Here is a 13,304-nt window from a genome sequence, read left to right as displayed (position 1 = left end):
ATTCCAAAATATTTTTGATCAATTTCATGAAAATATTTAATTAAAACTTAATTTATTTGACAATTATGTACACCGAAAAGTGCAACTTTGTGCACTATCACAATCCCAACTTGTCTATTGCTAGTTCTTAGCAATTCAAGCGAAAGAAAAATCATGTCAAGCTGAAAATTCAAATCAAAACAAGCAAAATCACCTAAGCAATCAATCAAAACATTAGTAAGTGATCATAAAATGCTATCAAAACTACTTTAGTCATAACACCAGAGTTGTGTGTGTGCACCAAACCATATCCTATTGGGAATGGTGTCCTAGAAGCATGCGATGTGATAGGATATTTATTATTTATTTAATAAAAAGGTTTATTCATCATTGTATGTGTATATATTTGTGAATATTTTATGAATATCAATGAAATTTCTATGATTATTTATGTGACCCTAAACATTGTATATAAGTGTTATATGTGAGAGGATAATATTTAAGGATAATAATCAAAAAGAGATGTTCGTGATGAATTTAATTAAAGTTCAGAATCTTTAATTAAAACATTATTAATACATGTCATTCCCATTTAGAATGGAACGGTGTTATCCACACTGTTAATATGGTGAGATATTGAATGAGTATATTTCACATAATGAGATTATGTGGAACAGGGACACATACATAATATGAATTTTTAATAATTTCCGTCAAGTATAAAAATTATAATTGAATCTACCGATGGTCATATATAGAATAATCTTAATCCTGAGTTCTTAACAAACTTCTATTTATGAATTTGTGTCTTTTGATTTACTCGGTACGGATTCTGAGACCCTGAATCCTATTCCTTGTCTTTTGGAGACATGATGAGATAGGTAGCCGGGAATGTTATTATACAAGATGGAATCCATTCCTTCCGGAGAAAGAAGCAGATAAATAATTCTCTTGAGTGTTGATTCGGTACTTGGATTAGTTAGAGCGCTCTGGTTCATGACTGTGTTTTATGAATCACTATCCATTATAGAATCAATAGTACTCAAGGATGAAGATATAATTAGAGAGGTTAATGGATTTTACCTAGCTCTAATTATGAATTATTTATGGAGGATTGATCTATATGCAGTGACTATATCAAATGGACACTTCACAGTTTAGAAGTAATGTCTATAATCTCGAGAGTACAATTCTAAGTTTATAGTGGAGTAACTATTAGAATTAATGGAATTAATTAATTAATTAAAGTGTTTAATTAATTATTAATTTTATTGGAGCTCGGGATTATAGGCCCATGAGTCCCCGTGTCGTCCTTGTAATTCTACCAGACAAAAAGAGAAAATGAGAATTTTAAAATTACAGAATTCTAAAATTAAACACTCAAAAATAATTAATTAAGAATTAATTATTATTTAAATAATGTGATTATTTAAAGTTAAATTTGAATTGGGAACATAATTTAAATTTATCATTTTAAACTTATTTGATAAGTTGTTCAATTTAGAATTCAAATTAATTTAAGTTTGACTTAAAGTTGAATTTGAATTTGAATCAAAATTGGACTGCAGGATATATGATGATTTTCTCTTCCTTCCCTATCTGTATTTAGCACCTACCATAGGGTTAGGATCACCTAGGTTGGCCGGCCATCTTAAGGATAATTAACAAGCTTTATCTTGGAGATAGAGATTGGATTCCTTATAGAAGTTTGACTTCTACTCTATAAATAAGAGAATGATAGAAAATTGTGAGACACAATTTTTGACCTATTTTTTAAGTGTGGCTGAAATTCTCTATAGAGTGAGAGGAAAAATATTTTTCTTCAAAAAATTCCACATCATGCATGCGTTGGTGTTTGTGGAAATTTGAGTGTTTATTCTAACCTGTTTTGTCTCAAGTGTGCCCACACACACGTCTTCATGGATTCTAGGAATTGACGTGGAAGACATTGGTTTTCTAAACACAAGGCTTTGGAGCAATGATTGTTCGAGGTCAAAGAACTCGAGTCATCATCCTAATCGGTTGTCAGGTATTATTCATAATTGAGTTGTTAATAAATGAATTAATATGATTAATTTATTCGTGCAAAAATTAATATAATCTGTAGAGTATCTTAAAGGTTTTATGAAAAATTTTGTTATACTTGATCCGCTATCCCCACGCTTCCGCATCTTAATTCGATTCGGCTACCAACATATCCTTCTTACCACAATTCATAACACAAATAGCATCGAAAAATTCTCCAAGAAAAAGTGTCAACTCCATTTATCTCATGGGTATCAGAAATATTTTATCAATCAATCAACGCTCAAATGAGAGAAGGCAATTTAAGGACAAGCTAATAAATAAACATTGATCAAATGATAGAAAAATCAAATATCTAAAACATCTTATCACCCAAACCATAAACAAACTTTTAGGATTTCATTCTGGTTTTCCTGCTTTTCGGTTTAGTTTGTGTGTCCCATTTGAGTGTAGATTAGTGCATGTACTTTTTTTATTTCTAATATTATTTACCTTTCAACTATATATATACACATACATACATATATATATATATATGTTGTAGGGTAAAATGTCAAATCCTAAATAAGACCCTAAATGGGGCCCGCAGACCATAAAGAATAGCATTAAAGGGTCAAGAACTACTCAGACGTAAAAGTCACATCAGCAAACAGTTTCCTAGGAGACAACTGCTACGAGGAGATATCTGATATGAGTAGGATGCCGACCGTTGTAAGAATTGGACATGAAGTTGACTGCACTCACGGGCATTAATGAAGAAAGTAAGGGAAATTGGTACAGGAGACGAGGCTACGTAAATGTAAAGATCTGAAGGATTTCTTCCTAGATTTACTATTTGTAAGCTAAAAATATGAAATTCAAATGAGAAAATTTTCTTGATTGACTGTGATCTCTATCTTTTGGGAAACTATCCTAAAAAATAAAGGAAATTTCCCCGAATTTGAATAGGGAAACAAGCAGTGGCGGTGACCTGAGGTATAAATAAGGGATTATAGGTTAAAAACTCTCTAAGTCTCATTCTGAGCGTTAGTGCGTGTAGTTCCTACAAAAATAGTGAGGTTTCTCTCATCCCCACAGTGGATGTAGCTCTCAAATCGAGGGTGAACCACTATAAATTCTATGTGTTCTTATTTAAATTCAATTTTAATTGTGTTTTATCTCATTTAATTTGTGTGAACCGTCTAGGAATTCGCTATTATTCTGTTAACGAATTTTCACCGTCAACAATTGGCGATTCCACTGGGAACCGAACCTAGAATCTCTGGTTTACGTTAAGAATTTTAGTGAGAAAAATGATCTGAAGCCATGGCTCCAAGAAGAGCAAGAATCAATGCTGTGAATCGAGGAAGCAAAATTGAAGATAACTCCACGAATTAAGCCAAATCAGGCTAATAGAGGAAGGGGTGCGAGTCAACCCAATCTAGAGAATTAACCTGTAGTTGGGAATGAAGAAGTTCCAGCGCCAAACGCGCCTCAGCCAGACCCAATGCAAATGCAAGCACAATTGAATTCCCTGACTGATATGGTCCAAAACTTGGTGGCCACCATAGAACAAATTGATGGGAGAAATTCAATGCCTCCTCTTGGAGACACTCCATTGAGACCACCAAATGCAGCGGTTGATGGGAGCCAGAATAATGGTGACCAGCGTGGTCCCTTGGAAGGGATTAGAGAGGACAAGAACATAAGGGAAAATAACCTGAGACCTCATTCGTCAAAATTGTTGGGAAGTAGGCAAAGGGTTGTCAGGAGACGAGCCTAGGAAAGGGAAACAGCTGCAAACAGACAAAGAGTGCCCCCAAAGGCACCACATCGAGGAATCCTGAGCAATGATGCCCAAGAAGACTTAGACTCGGTGCAAAAGGGCGGAGATTTAAGAAACAAGTTGAATGCTAAAAGAGGTCAAACCTCCAAAGGTGTCGACTCTGTGATCTTAACGGCTGAGGCTAAGGCAATTATGGAGCGCATGACAAGTTTGGAGGAAAAACTTGTGGGCAATGTCATCGGTCTAAAGAAAGTTGTAAGTCACCCAGTTAAGTCGTAGAAGTGGTGAAGGTCGACATTGCCCCAGAGAAGATCCATGATCATGCTTTTGTTGGTTTCTGAAATGATTTCAGATGCAGTACCGGATCGTGTATAACAAAAATTTACATAAATCCTTTGAGATACTCTATAGATTATATTAATTTATGCACGAATAAATTAATCATATTAATTTATTTACCAAGAACCAGATTAGGAATTATACCTAGCAACCGATGATATCTTGATTTCTTTGACCTCAAACGTTCCTTGCTCTGATGCTAGTTTAGAAAACCTGAGCCTTCCTCATCAATTCCTAGAATCCATGAAGACGTGTGTGTTGGCACACCTAAAACAAAATAGGGTTAGCACTAAAACACTCAAATTTTTCATGAACTACAATGCATGCACGACGTGGAATTTTGTGAGAAAAATTTTCCTTTCCACTCTATGAATAATTTCAGCCACAATGATTTTTGAGAGAGAAAAATTGTGTCAAATTGTGTCTCATAATTTTCTATAGTCTCTTATTTATAGAATAGTAGTCAAACTATCAGAAGGAGTTTAATCTTTATCTCCAAGATAAAGTTTATCAATTATCTCCCATTTAAATTTGGAAGAAAATCTCCCATTCCTTATCCTAGTATGGCTGGCCACATTAATGGATTTTATCCTTATGGTAGGCGCCAATTACAGATAGGGGAGGAGGTAAAAATCCCCCTTTATCCTGCAGTCTAATTTTTGACTCAAATTCAAATTTCAATTTAAGTTAGACTGAAATCAATTGAATTTCAAATTGAACAACTTATCAGAGCAAGCAAGTTGAATTCCAAAAGGATTCACACTGTGCTGCGTGTTTACACTATGTGAACACCTTCACATAACTGATCTAAAATTGAAATTTAAATGTAAATAATCACATTATTTAATTTATAATTATTTCTCAATTAATTATCCTTGAGTGTTTTCTTTTAGAATTTCATAATTCTAAAATTTTCATTTTGCCCTTTGTGTCTTGCTTTTGGCGGGACATACTTTTTCACCCCAATTAATTGTAAAGAGTAGGCTTCCTTCAATTCATCCTATTTGGAGATAGAATTTTGCTTCAGCCTCCTGAACCATCGACATGTTAAATCTATTAAATGCTTGCAAAAAGCTCGACACATGATTTCTTTGGAATAACTCTAAGTGGTTATCAGGATCTCCTCTTCCATCATAAAGAGGGATCGATGGAGCCTTATACTTCTCTAGACGGGGCAGCCCATGATTTCTACAGTGAAAGGTGTTGGGAATGGTGTCCTAGAAGCAAGAGATGTAATAGGATATTTATTAATTATTTAATAAATGAGTTTATTCATCATTTTATGTGCCTATATTTATGAATATTTTATGAATATCAATGAAAATTCTATGATTATTTATGTGACCTTAAACATTATATATAAGTGTTATATATGAGAGGATAATGTTTAAGGATAATAATAAAAAATGATGTTTGTAATGAATTTAATTAAATTTCAAAATCTTTAATTAAAACATTACTAATACATATTATTCCCATTTAGAATGGAACAGTGGTATCCGCACTGTTAATATGGTGAGATATTGAATGAGTGTATTTCGCATAATGAGATTATGTGGAATAAGGACACAGACACAATATGAATTTTTAATAATTTCCGTTAAGTATAGAAATTCTAATTGAGTCTACCGATGGTCATATATAGAATGGTCTTAATCTTGAATTCTTAACAGACTCCTATTTATGGATTTGTGTCTTTTGATTTACTTGGTACGGATTCTGAGATCCTGAATCCTATTCCTTGTATTTTGGAGACATGATGAAGTAGGTAGCCAGGAATGTTATTACACGAGATGGAATCCATTCCTTCTTAAGAAAGAAGTAGATAAATAATTCTCTTGAGGGTTGATTCGGTACTTGGACCAGTAGGAGCTCCGATTCATGAATGTGTTTTATGAATCACTGTCCATTAGAGAATCAATGGTACTCAAGGATAAAGAAGGAGAGTGCAATTCCAAGTTTATAGTGGAGTAACTATTGAAATTAATAGAATTAATTAATTAATTAAAGTGTTTAATTAATTATTACTTTTATTGGAGCTCGGAATTATAGGTCCATTAGTCCCCGCGTCATCCTAGTAATTCTACCAGACACAAAGAGCAAAATGGGAATTTTAGAATTACGGAATTCTAAAATTAAACACTCGAAAATAATTAATTGAGAATTAATTATTATTTAAAAAATGTGATTATTTAAATTTAAATTTGAACACATCTAGATTTATCCATTTAAACTTATTTGATAAGTTGTTCAATTTAGAATTCAAATTAATTTAAGTTTGACTTAAATTGGAATTTGAATTTGAGTCAAAATTGGACTATAGGATAAAGGATGATTTTCTCTTCCTTCCCTTTCTGAAATTGGCACCACACAGGGATAAGGGAATGAGAGATTTTGTTTTAAATTCAAATATGAGATAATTTACAAGCTTTATCTTGGAGATAGAGATTGGATTCCTTCTAGAAGTTTGTCTTATACTCTATAAATAAGAGAATAGTAGAAACTTTTGGACACAATTTTTTGAGACAAATTTTGAAACAATATTTGCCCTAATTGGAATAGGGTGGCCGAAATTTTCTTCAGTGGAATAGGGACACATACACAATATGAATTTTTAATAATTTCTGTTAAATGTAGAAATTCTAAATGAGTCTATCGATGGTCATATATGGAATGATCTTAAGCCTGAGTTCTTAGTCAACTCTTATTTATGGATTCGTATCCTTTGATTTGCTCGGTACGGATTCTGAGATCCTAAATCATATTCCTTGTATTTTGGAGACATGATGAAGTAGGTAGCTGGGACTGTTATTATACAAGATGGAATCCATTTCTTCTTGAGAAAGAAGTAGATAAATAATTCCCTTGTAGTGTTGATTCGGAACTTGGATTAGTAAGAGCACTCTAGTTCATGAATGTGTTTTATGAATCACTGTCCATTAGAGAATCAATGATATTCGAGGATAAAGATGTAATTAAAGAGGTTAACGGATTTCACCTAGCTCTAATTATGAATTATTTATGGATGATAGATCTATATGCAGTGATTATATCAAATGGACACTTCACACTTTAGAAGTAATTTATGTCTATAATTACAAGAGTGCATTTCCAAGTTTATAGTAGAGTAACTATTGGAATTAATGGAATTAATTAATTAATTGTTTGATTAATTATTAATTTTATTGGAGCCCAGAATTATAGGTCCATGAGTCTCTGCATCGTCCTTGTAATTCCAAAATCTGAGAATGGTTTATTAAAAGCCCAATGAATCATTAAAGGAATGGCTGGCAAGGTTCGGTGAAGCAGTCACCGCTACCACCGACATGACTGATAAGGTGGCTTTAATGGGAGCCCTTTCCAGTATGTAAAAGGCCCTTCATTTAAGCACGACCTCAATCCCAAGCTGCCGTCCACATATAGAGAGTTTTGACTAGGGCACAAGGATTTATCAATGCTGAAGAAGCCGAGGTTAATGACTCTGAGCATCGATCAAACAAGAACAAAGGAACAGATCAGGGGTCTACCTCAGGGAAGCAGGATAGCCGTAAGCGGTGAGACAATAGCAATGGGGACAAGCAGGTAGCTTTGACCTCTAATCAGTCAAAGGCAAAAAAAGCCGAGACAAGATGACAATAGAAGGCCTCGCCTGTTCCAACGATATAACACTTATCATAAGCTCACCGTTGGAGTGGAAAAGATTTATAACAAGGTTGGTAGAGGAAACATGTTATGTTGACAAGAACCTATGAAGTCGGACCCAAACAGGAGGAATAATAACAAGTATTGTCAGTTCCATGGATAGGTTGGCCATAACACCAATGATTGCATAGACCTAAAGGACGAGATTGAATGACTCATTCATGAAGGTTGACTGTAGGAGTTTAGGGCCGACGGGAGAAATCAAGGTGGATAAAGGACTGACAACCATCGTCGGGATGATAACGACGAGATGATGATTGAGAGCCAATTGGAGTTATATGCACGATCCATGGAGGTTCATATATAGGAGGGAATTTAAGGAGATCACAAAAGAATTATGCACATGAGGCAAACCGGGTTTACTAGGAGAGATTTTGGAACCTCTCATCGTCCATACCATCAAAGGTTCCAAAGCTCGACAACTCTGAGATAATCTTTCTCGAGAAAGATGCGAATGGTGTGCACTTCCCTCAAAATGATGTGTTGGTGGTCGAAGCTATGATTGGAAACCACATTGTCTGCAGGATCTTGGTGGATAATGGGAGCTCAGTGGGTATATTATACTCTAATTGTCTGACAAAGATGAAAGTCCCGAAGGAGCAGATGGATAAGACCACTCAACCTTTATATGGGTTTATTGGAGATTCAATCATTCCCCAAGGGATGATTAAGTTACCCATTACAGTGGGAGAGAAGCCTCGACAAGCCATAGTGATGGCAAACTTTGCGGTAATAAATGAAGCATCGCTGTATAATGTTGTGATAGGAAGGCCAACCCTCAGAGCACTGAAGGCTGTCACATCCATCTACCATCAAAAGATCAAGTTCCTGATTTCTAACGGCATAGGAGAGTTGAAGTGCAACTAGTACGAGTCGAGAGTTGCACACTCAGATGCAATGCACTAATATGATGACCCTAGGAGACTAGAAATGCGAATCGTGAGTCATAGGCCAATCAATGAGGACATCAACCCAAGGGTCGGGGAAGAAATTACAGGGTCTAAATCGATCGAGGAGTTGGAGGAGATTCAAGTAGATGAAAAAAGCCAATGAGGCTTTTAAAGATTGGCTCGACCTTATCTCCAGCGCTGAAGGAAGAAAAGGAAAGTTCTTGAAAAAGAACTTGGATGTATTTGCAAGGAATCATGATGACATGGAAGGGATCGACCCCGAGGTAATGTGCCGCTGTTGGAAAAAAAAATGGCATTGAATGCGCAATAGAATTTTAAAAAATTTAAATCAATGCCAAAGCCAAACAAGAACATATTCATGATGCTATATAACATAAATAGCAAAGATCTAAAACATACCTTCAGAGATTATGGAAACAACACATCTGATAAATCAAAGCATACCAAACAGCAACTAGAAGAGCCTTAACCAACTGATCTTTTTTGCTATTCTCATTTCCACGATCGAAGTGCGAGTGGGCACACATTGTTCAATCTCCCCTTAGTATTCTTGAACTCCTTCCAACCACAAGAGGCCAAAAGAAAAATCGTTCTTGAGAATTGAATAATTTTTCCTCTCAGGAATCTTTTACCAATAGCCCTCAAAAAGTGTCTCACATGATCTATCTAATAATGTCACTTACTCAGCTATTTATAGTGTTTAGTGATAAGTGCATAAAAATGCACTTAAATTGTTCATAATTGCTAAATAAATTAAGTTTTAATTAAATATTTTCATAGAATTAATTTTTTTGTGAATGTATTTGATTTTAGTTTAATTTAATTTAATTTATTTTGTAGGGAAGTAAGACATTTGGGCCAAAACTAAAAAGAAAAAAAGAAGAAAGAGGCCCATTAGCCTATCAGCTAGCCGTCCGAGCTGAGCCGAGCCAAGCCGCATTAGCCTCACCAATCTGCCACGTGTCATTGTCTGGTGTGCCATAGATATGTGGGGCCTAGCTATCCCCTTGTGCATGCGCGCTTGGCGTGCACAGCCTTTCCCCCAGGTGAGTTCTTCTCACACGCGAGTCAGCCAATTTTCTATCCTCTTCCGCGTGGGTCACGCAGTCCAAAAGCTCTCCAACTAGCTCCCGCCATGCGTCCCGTGGGACCAAGATGCTCCCCCACTCACGTGCGCTTGGTGCGCAACTCCTTCCCCCTGGGCGAGTTCCTTCCATGCACGCGTCAGACCTTTCCTCTGCGTGGAACTAGCTGGGCAACATTTCTTCCTCTCCGTGGATCAACGCGCGCCACGTGTCAGATTTGAAGCTTATGTCGGCAGTTTTCTTCTCCCAGCACCTCTTCACGTGACACATGTCCCACCCATATGGGATTCTTCAGCCAGCGTTCTGTTTTGTTCCGTTGGGATGATTTCAACATTCACTTTCAAAATAAAGCCTTGTAAATCTAATTTAATTGGATAAAACGTCCCTTTATTTTTGTTTATTTGCTGAGTACTTTTGGCATGGCCCAGAAACTCTATAAATAAGGGCTTTGTTTAGTGTATTAGGTTGTTGATTTTTAGCTTAAGCTTAGACACTTTTTCTCTTATTTTCTTGCTCTTATTTTTATATTTTCTCTTTTGAATTTTGTGAGAATTACGCGCAAGCTAGGCTAGAGTTCTTGGGTGAGGCTAGAGATGATCCTATATGTGTAGTAAGCTTATTTGGGTTTTGATTCTCTAATGGGTTGTAAGTTTTATACATTTGAGTAAATAATTTTCTTTTATCATATTTCTTCCTCATATCAATATATTTTATTGTCAACTTTTATATAAATCTAGTCAAGCTCTTTTTATGTGATTGTTGCATGATACTATATATTGGTAGGTATTGTTTTATGAGTAGTCTTTTACTGTAATATTACCAACAATATATTGTCACTTTTAGATTTCTCATAAGATAATTTTTCCTAGTTCTAAACGTAAGGATTTTATTTACTCAAATACATTTTTATTCACATGTTCTTCAATTCTTATTTTCCAATTGATTGTTTAGGATGTGAAATTTTCAATTGAGTCAATTTATAAATCAAAATCCAAGTAGGTGAACAAAGCATATAGAGGATTGTCAATGTCTTACCACTTCTAATTATTGAATTTTCTCCATTTTAAATTGTTAAAAAAATCATTAAAACACTCATTTCTCTTCTTTGTTCTATTGCTTACTTTTCTAACGGTTTTTATTTGCTAATCGTTTCTTGTTCAATTTATCGCCTCCTCGTGGGATCGACCGTCTTAATTGTGCTACAATTGACCACTTATTTTTGTACATGTTTGGGCGTAATCAAATTTTGGTGCCGTTGTCAGGGAGGTGCAACAACAAGATTCTTCAGTAGATAATTAGCCAAAGAGGTAAGTACTTAGCCTTTATTTATTTTAGTGTTTTTGTTTAGCATGTTTGCTTGTTTGTGTTTGTCGGTCAAGTTATTGGTTTTTCTTCTCTCGGTTGTTAGCTTAGTTTTTCTTCCTTAATTTGTTAGGTTCTTTTTCGTCTTATTTTGTTTAAAAAAAGAAAGTTTCTGTTAGTTGACTTTTCATTTACTATTATTATTAGTTTTCGTTTTTCTTACTCCAATTTTGTCCATTTATTTAGCACGTTTCGAAAAAAAGAAAAACTTTTGACAGCATCTTTGTTTTATTTGCTTAGTTGTGTCTGTAATTGGTTGTCTTTGAAGTTTGTGAAACTTTATTTTGTGTCTTCTATTTCTTTAATTTATTAGATTGTAAAACGTGTTGCTGAGTCTTTGAAGTTTTGTCACGTTGTGTGTAGTCAAAATGTATACATGTTTTTATTAGTTTTGTCAGTTTCTTTAGGTTTTGTTATATATCTTTTATTTTGTACATTTTCTTTTTGCATTCTTCCATTTCTTTTGTTAGTAACTCTTGTCCATTCCGTTTTAAAAGTAGTGGCCACTTTTCACAACTGAGCTGAAGTCGCAAACTCTGTGCGATTGAAATTTTTTCCTTTCTCTTTGAAGGATAAGGCTAAAAGCTGATTGTATTCTCTGCGACCTAAGTCTATTGGAACTTGGGAAGAAATGACGACATCATTTTTCAACAAGTATTTTCCTCACCATAAGACCAATAGTCTGAAGCGACAGATCTCGACCTTTACCTAGAAGAACAATGAAACTATGTATCTAGTTTGGGAACGGTTTAAGGATCTGTTAAATCAGTGTCCTTACCATGGTTACGAGAGTTGGCACCTCATTAGTTATTTCTATGAAGGACTCACGATTCGAGAGCGCCAGTTTATGAAGATGATGTGCAATGGCGAGTTTCTCCAAAAGGATCCCGAAGAGGCTTTTGAGTATCTTAACGAGTTTGCCGAAAAAGCCCACACATGGACTGGTCCAAGTGCTACTGACAACACCAATTGGTCCCGACCAGCTGGAGTCTATCAACTAAGGGAAAAGGATAATCTCAAAGCCCAAATTGAGTCTTTGACACGATAAATTGAGACCCTCAAAACCAAAGAAGGTAGAGGAATTCACATGGTTGCTAGGGCAGAGTTACAAGAGCCTTGCTTCGTTTGTGGAGGGGTGGAGCCTCTAGCTAAGGATTACCCTGCTTACAAATGAGAGGGGTTTATGAGGAGCAATGCAATGCCTTAGAGACGTACAACAAACCCTTCTCTAACACATACAATCCTGGCTGGAGGAACCATCCAAACTTCAGTTGGAGAGATTCCAATCAAGCGCAACCATCAGGAGGACAATGGAGAACTGAGCAATAGCTATAACCACCAAAGGCTTATTCTGCACCTTAATACAATTCGTAACAACCAAAGAGTTCTCTTGAAAACACATAGCAATCTTTCATGGAGGCGCAGAGTAAGATGAATCAGAAGTTTGAGTCACTATTCACGCGAATGGTGGAAGAAAGTAAAGAAATGAAGCGTCAAATCACGAAGCTGATTGGAGCTTTGGCTGTTTAAGAACTCGGCAAGTTCCCTTCACAAGCTCAGTCTAACCCAAAGGGTCAACATATGGCGCAAACCTCTTGTCCTGACAATCAAAATATTAAGGAGGTAAATGCTATCACTACTCATAGTGGTAAGATTATGGAAGAACCGTCAACAAGTGCCACTACTTCGAGTAGTAAAGAAGTTGTCCCTGAAAAAGATGAGCCAACGAATGTTCCGGTAAAGGTACATTTTCCCCAAGCTCTGAGATCCTAGAGCACTTGATTCAAGTGAAGATTAATCTTTCTTTGCTTCATGTTATCAAGCAAGTGTGTGCTTATGCTAAGGTTATCAAGGATCTGTGCTCTATCAAAAGGAAGCACTATGTCAAGAAGACAACATTCTTGACAGAACAGGTAAGCACGATGATCGAGCAGAAAACACCGCCCAAATATAAGGATCCCAGTTGCACCACAATTTTCTATCAGATCGGGACATATGAGTTCAGTCAAGCTTTACTTGATCTAGGAGCAAGTGTTAACCTCATGCCATATTCTTTCTACTCACAACTTGGTCTTGGAGAAAGTAAGCCCACATCTGTGGTTCTGCAGCTAGCTGTTAGATCAATCAAGAAGCCTC

The 13,304-nt window shown here is 35.7% G+C and overlaps 1 non-coding gene across 1 annotated transcript; it reads right to left on the bottom strand.

Annotated features, from left to right (window-relative positions):
- Positions 1-11,847: 11,847 nt before the first annotated feature.
- LOC112093107 lies at positions 11,848-11,953 on the bottom strand. The gene has a single exon (XR_002902917.1). It is a non-coding gene; the product is annotated as a small nucleolar RNA R71 (small nucleolar RNA).
- Between the last annotated feature and the right edge of the window lie 1,351 nt (positions 11,954-13,304).

Source organism: Morus notabilis, unplaced genomic scaffold (assembly GCF_000414095.1).
Source record: "Morus notabilis unplaced genomic scaffold, ASM41409v2 Scaffold1377, whole genome shotgun sequence".
In the NCBI taxonomy this organism is placed as follows: domain Eukaryota; kingdom Viridiplantae; phylum Streptophyta; class Magnoliopsida; order Rosales; family Moraceae; genus Morus; species Morus notabilis.
Note: the sequence above shows the minus strand (reverse complement) of the source record. Positions and strands in the feature narration are given on the sequence as shown.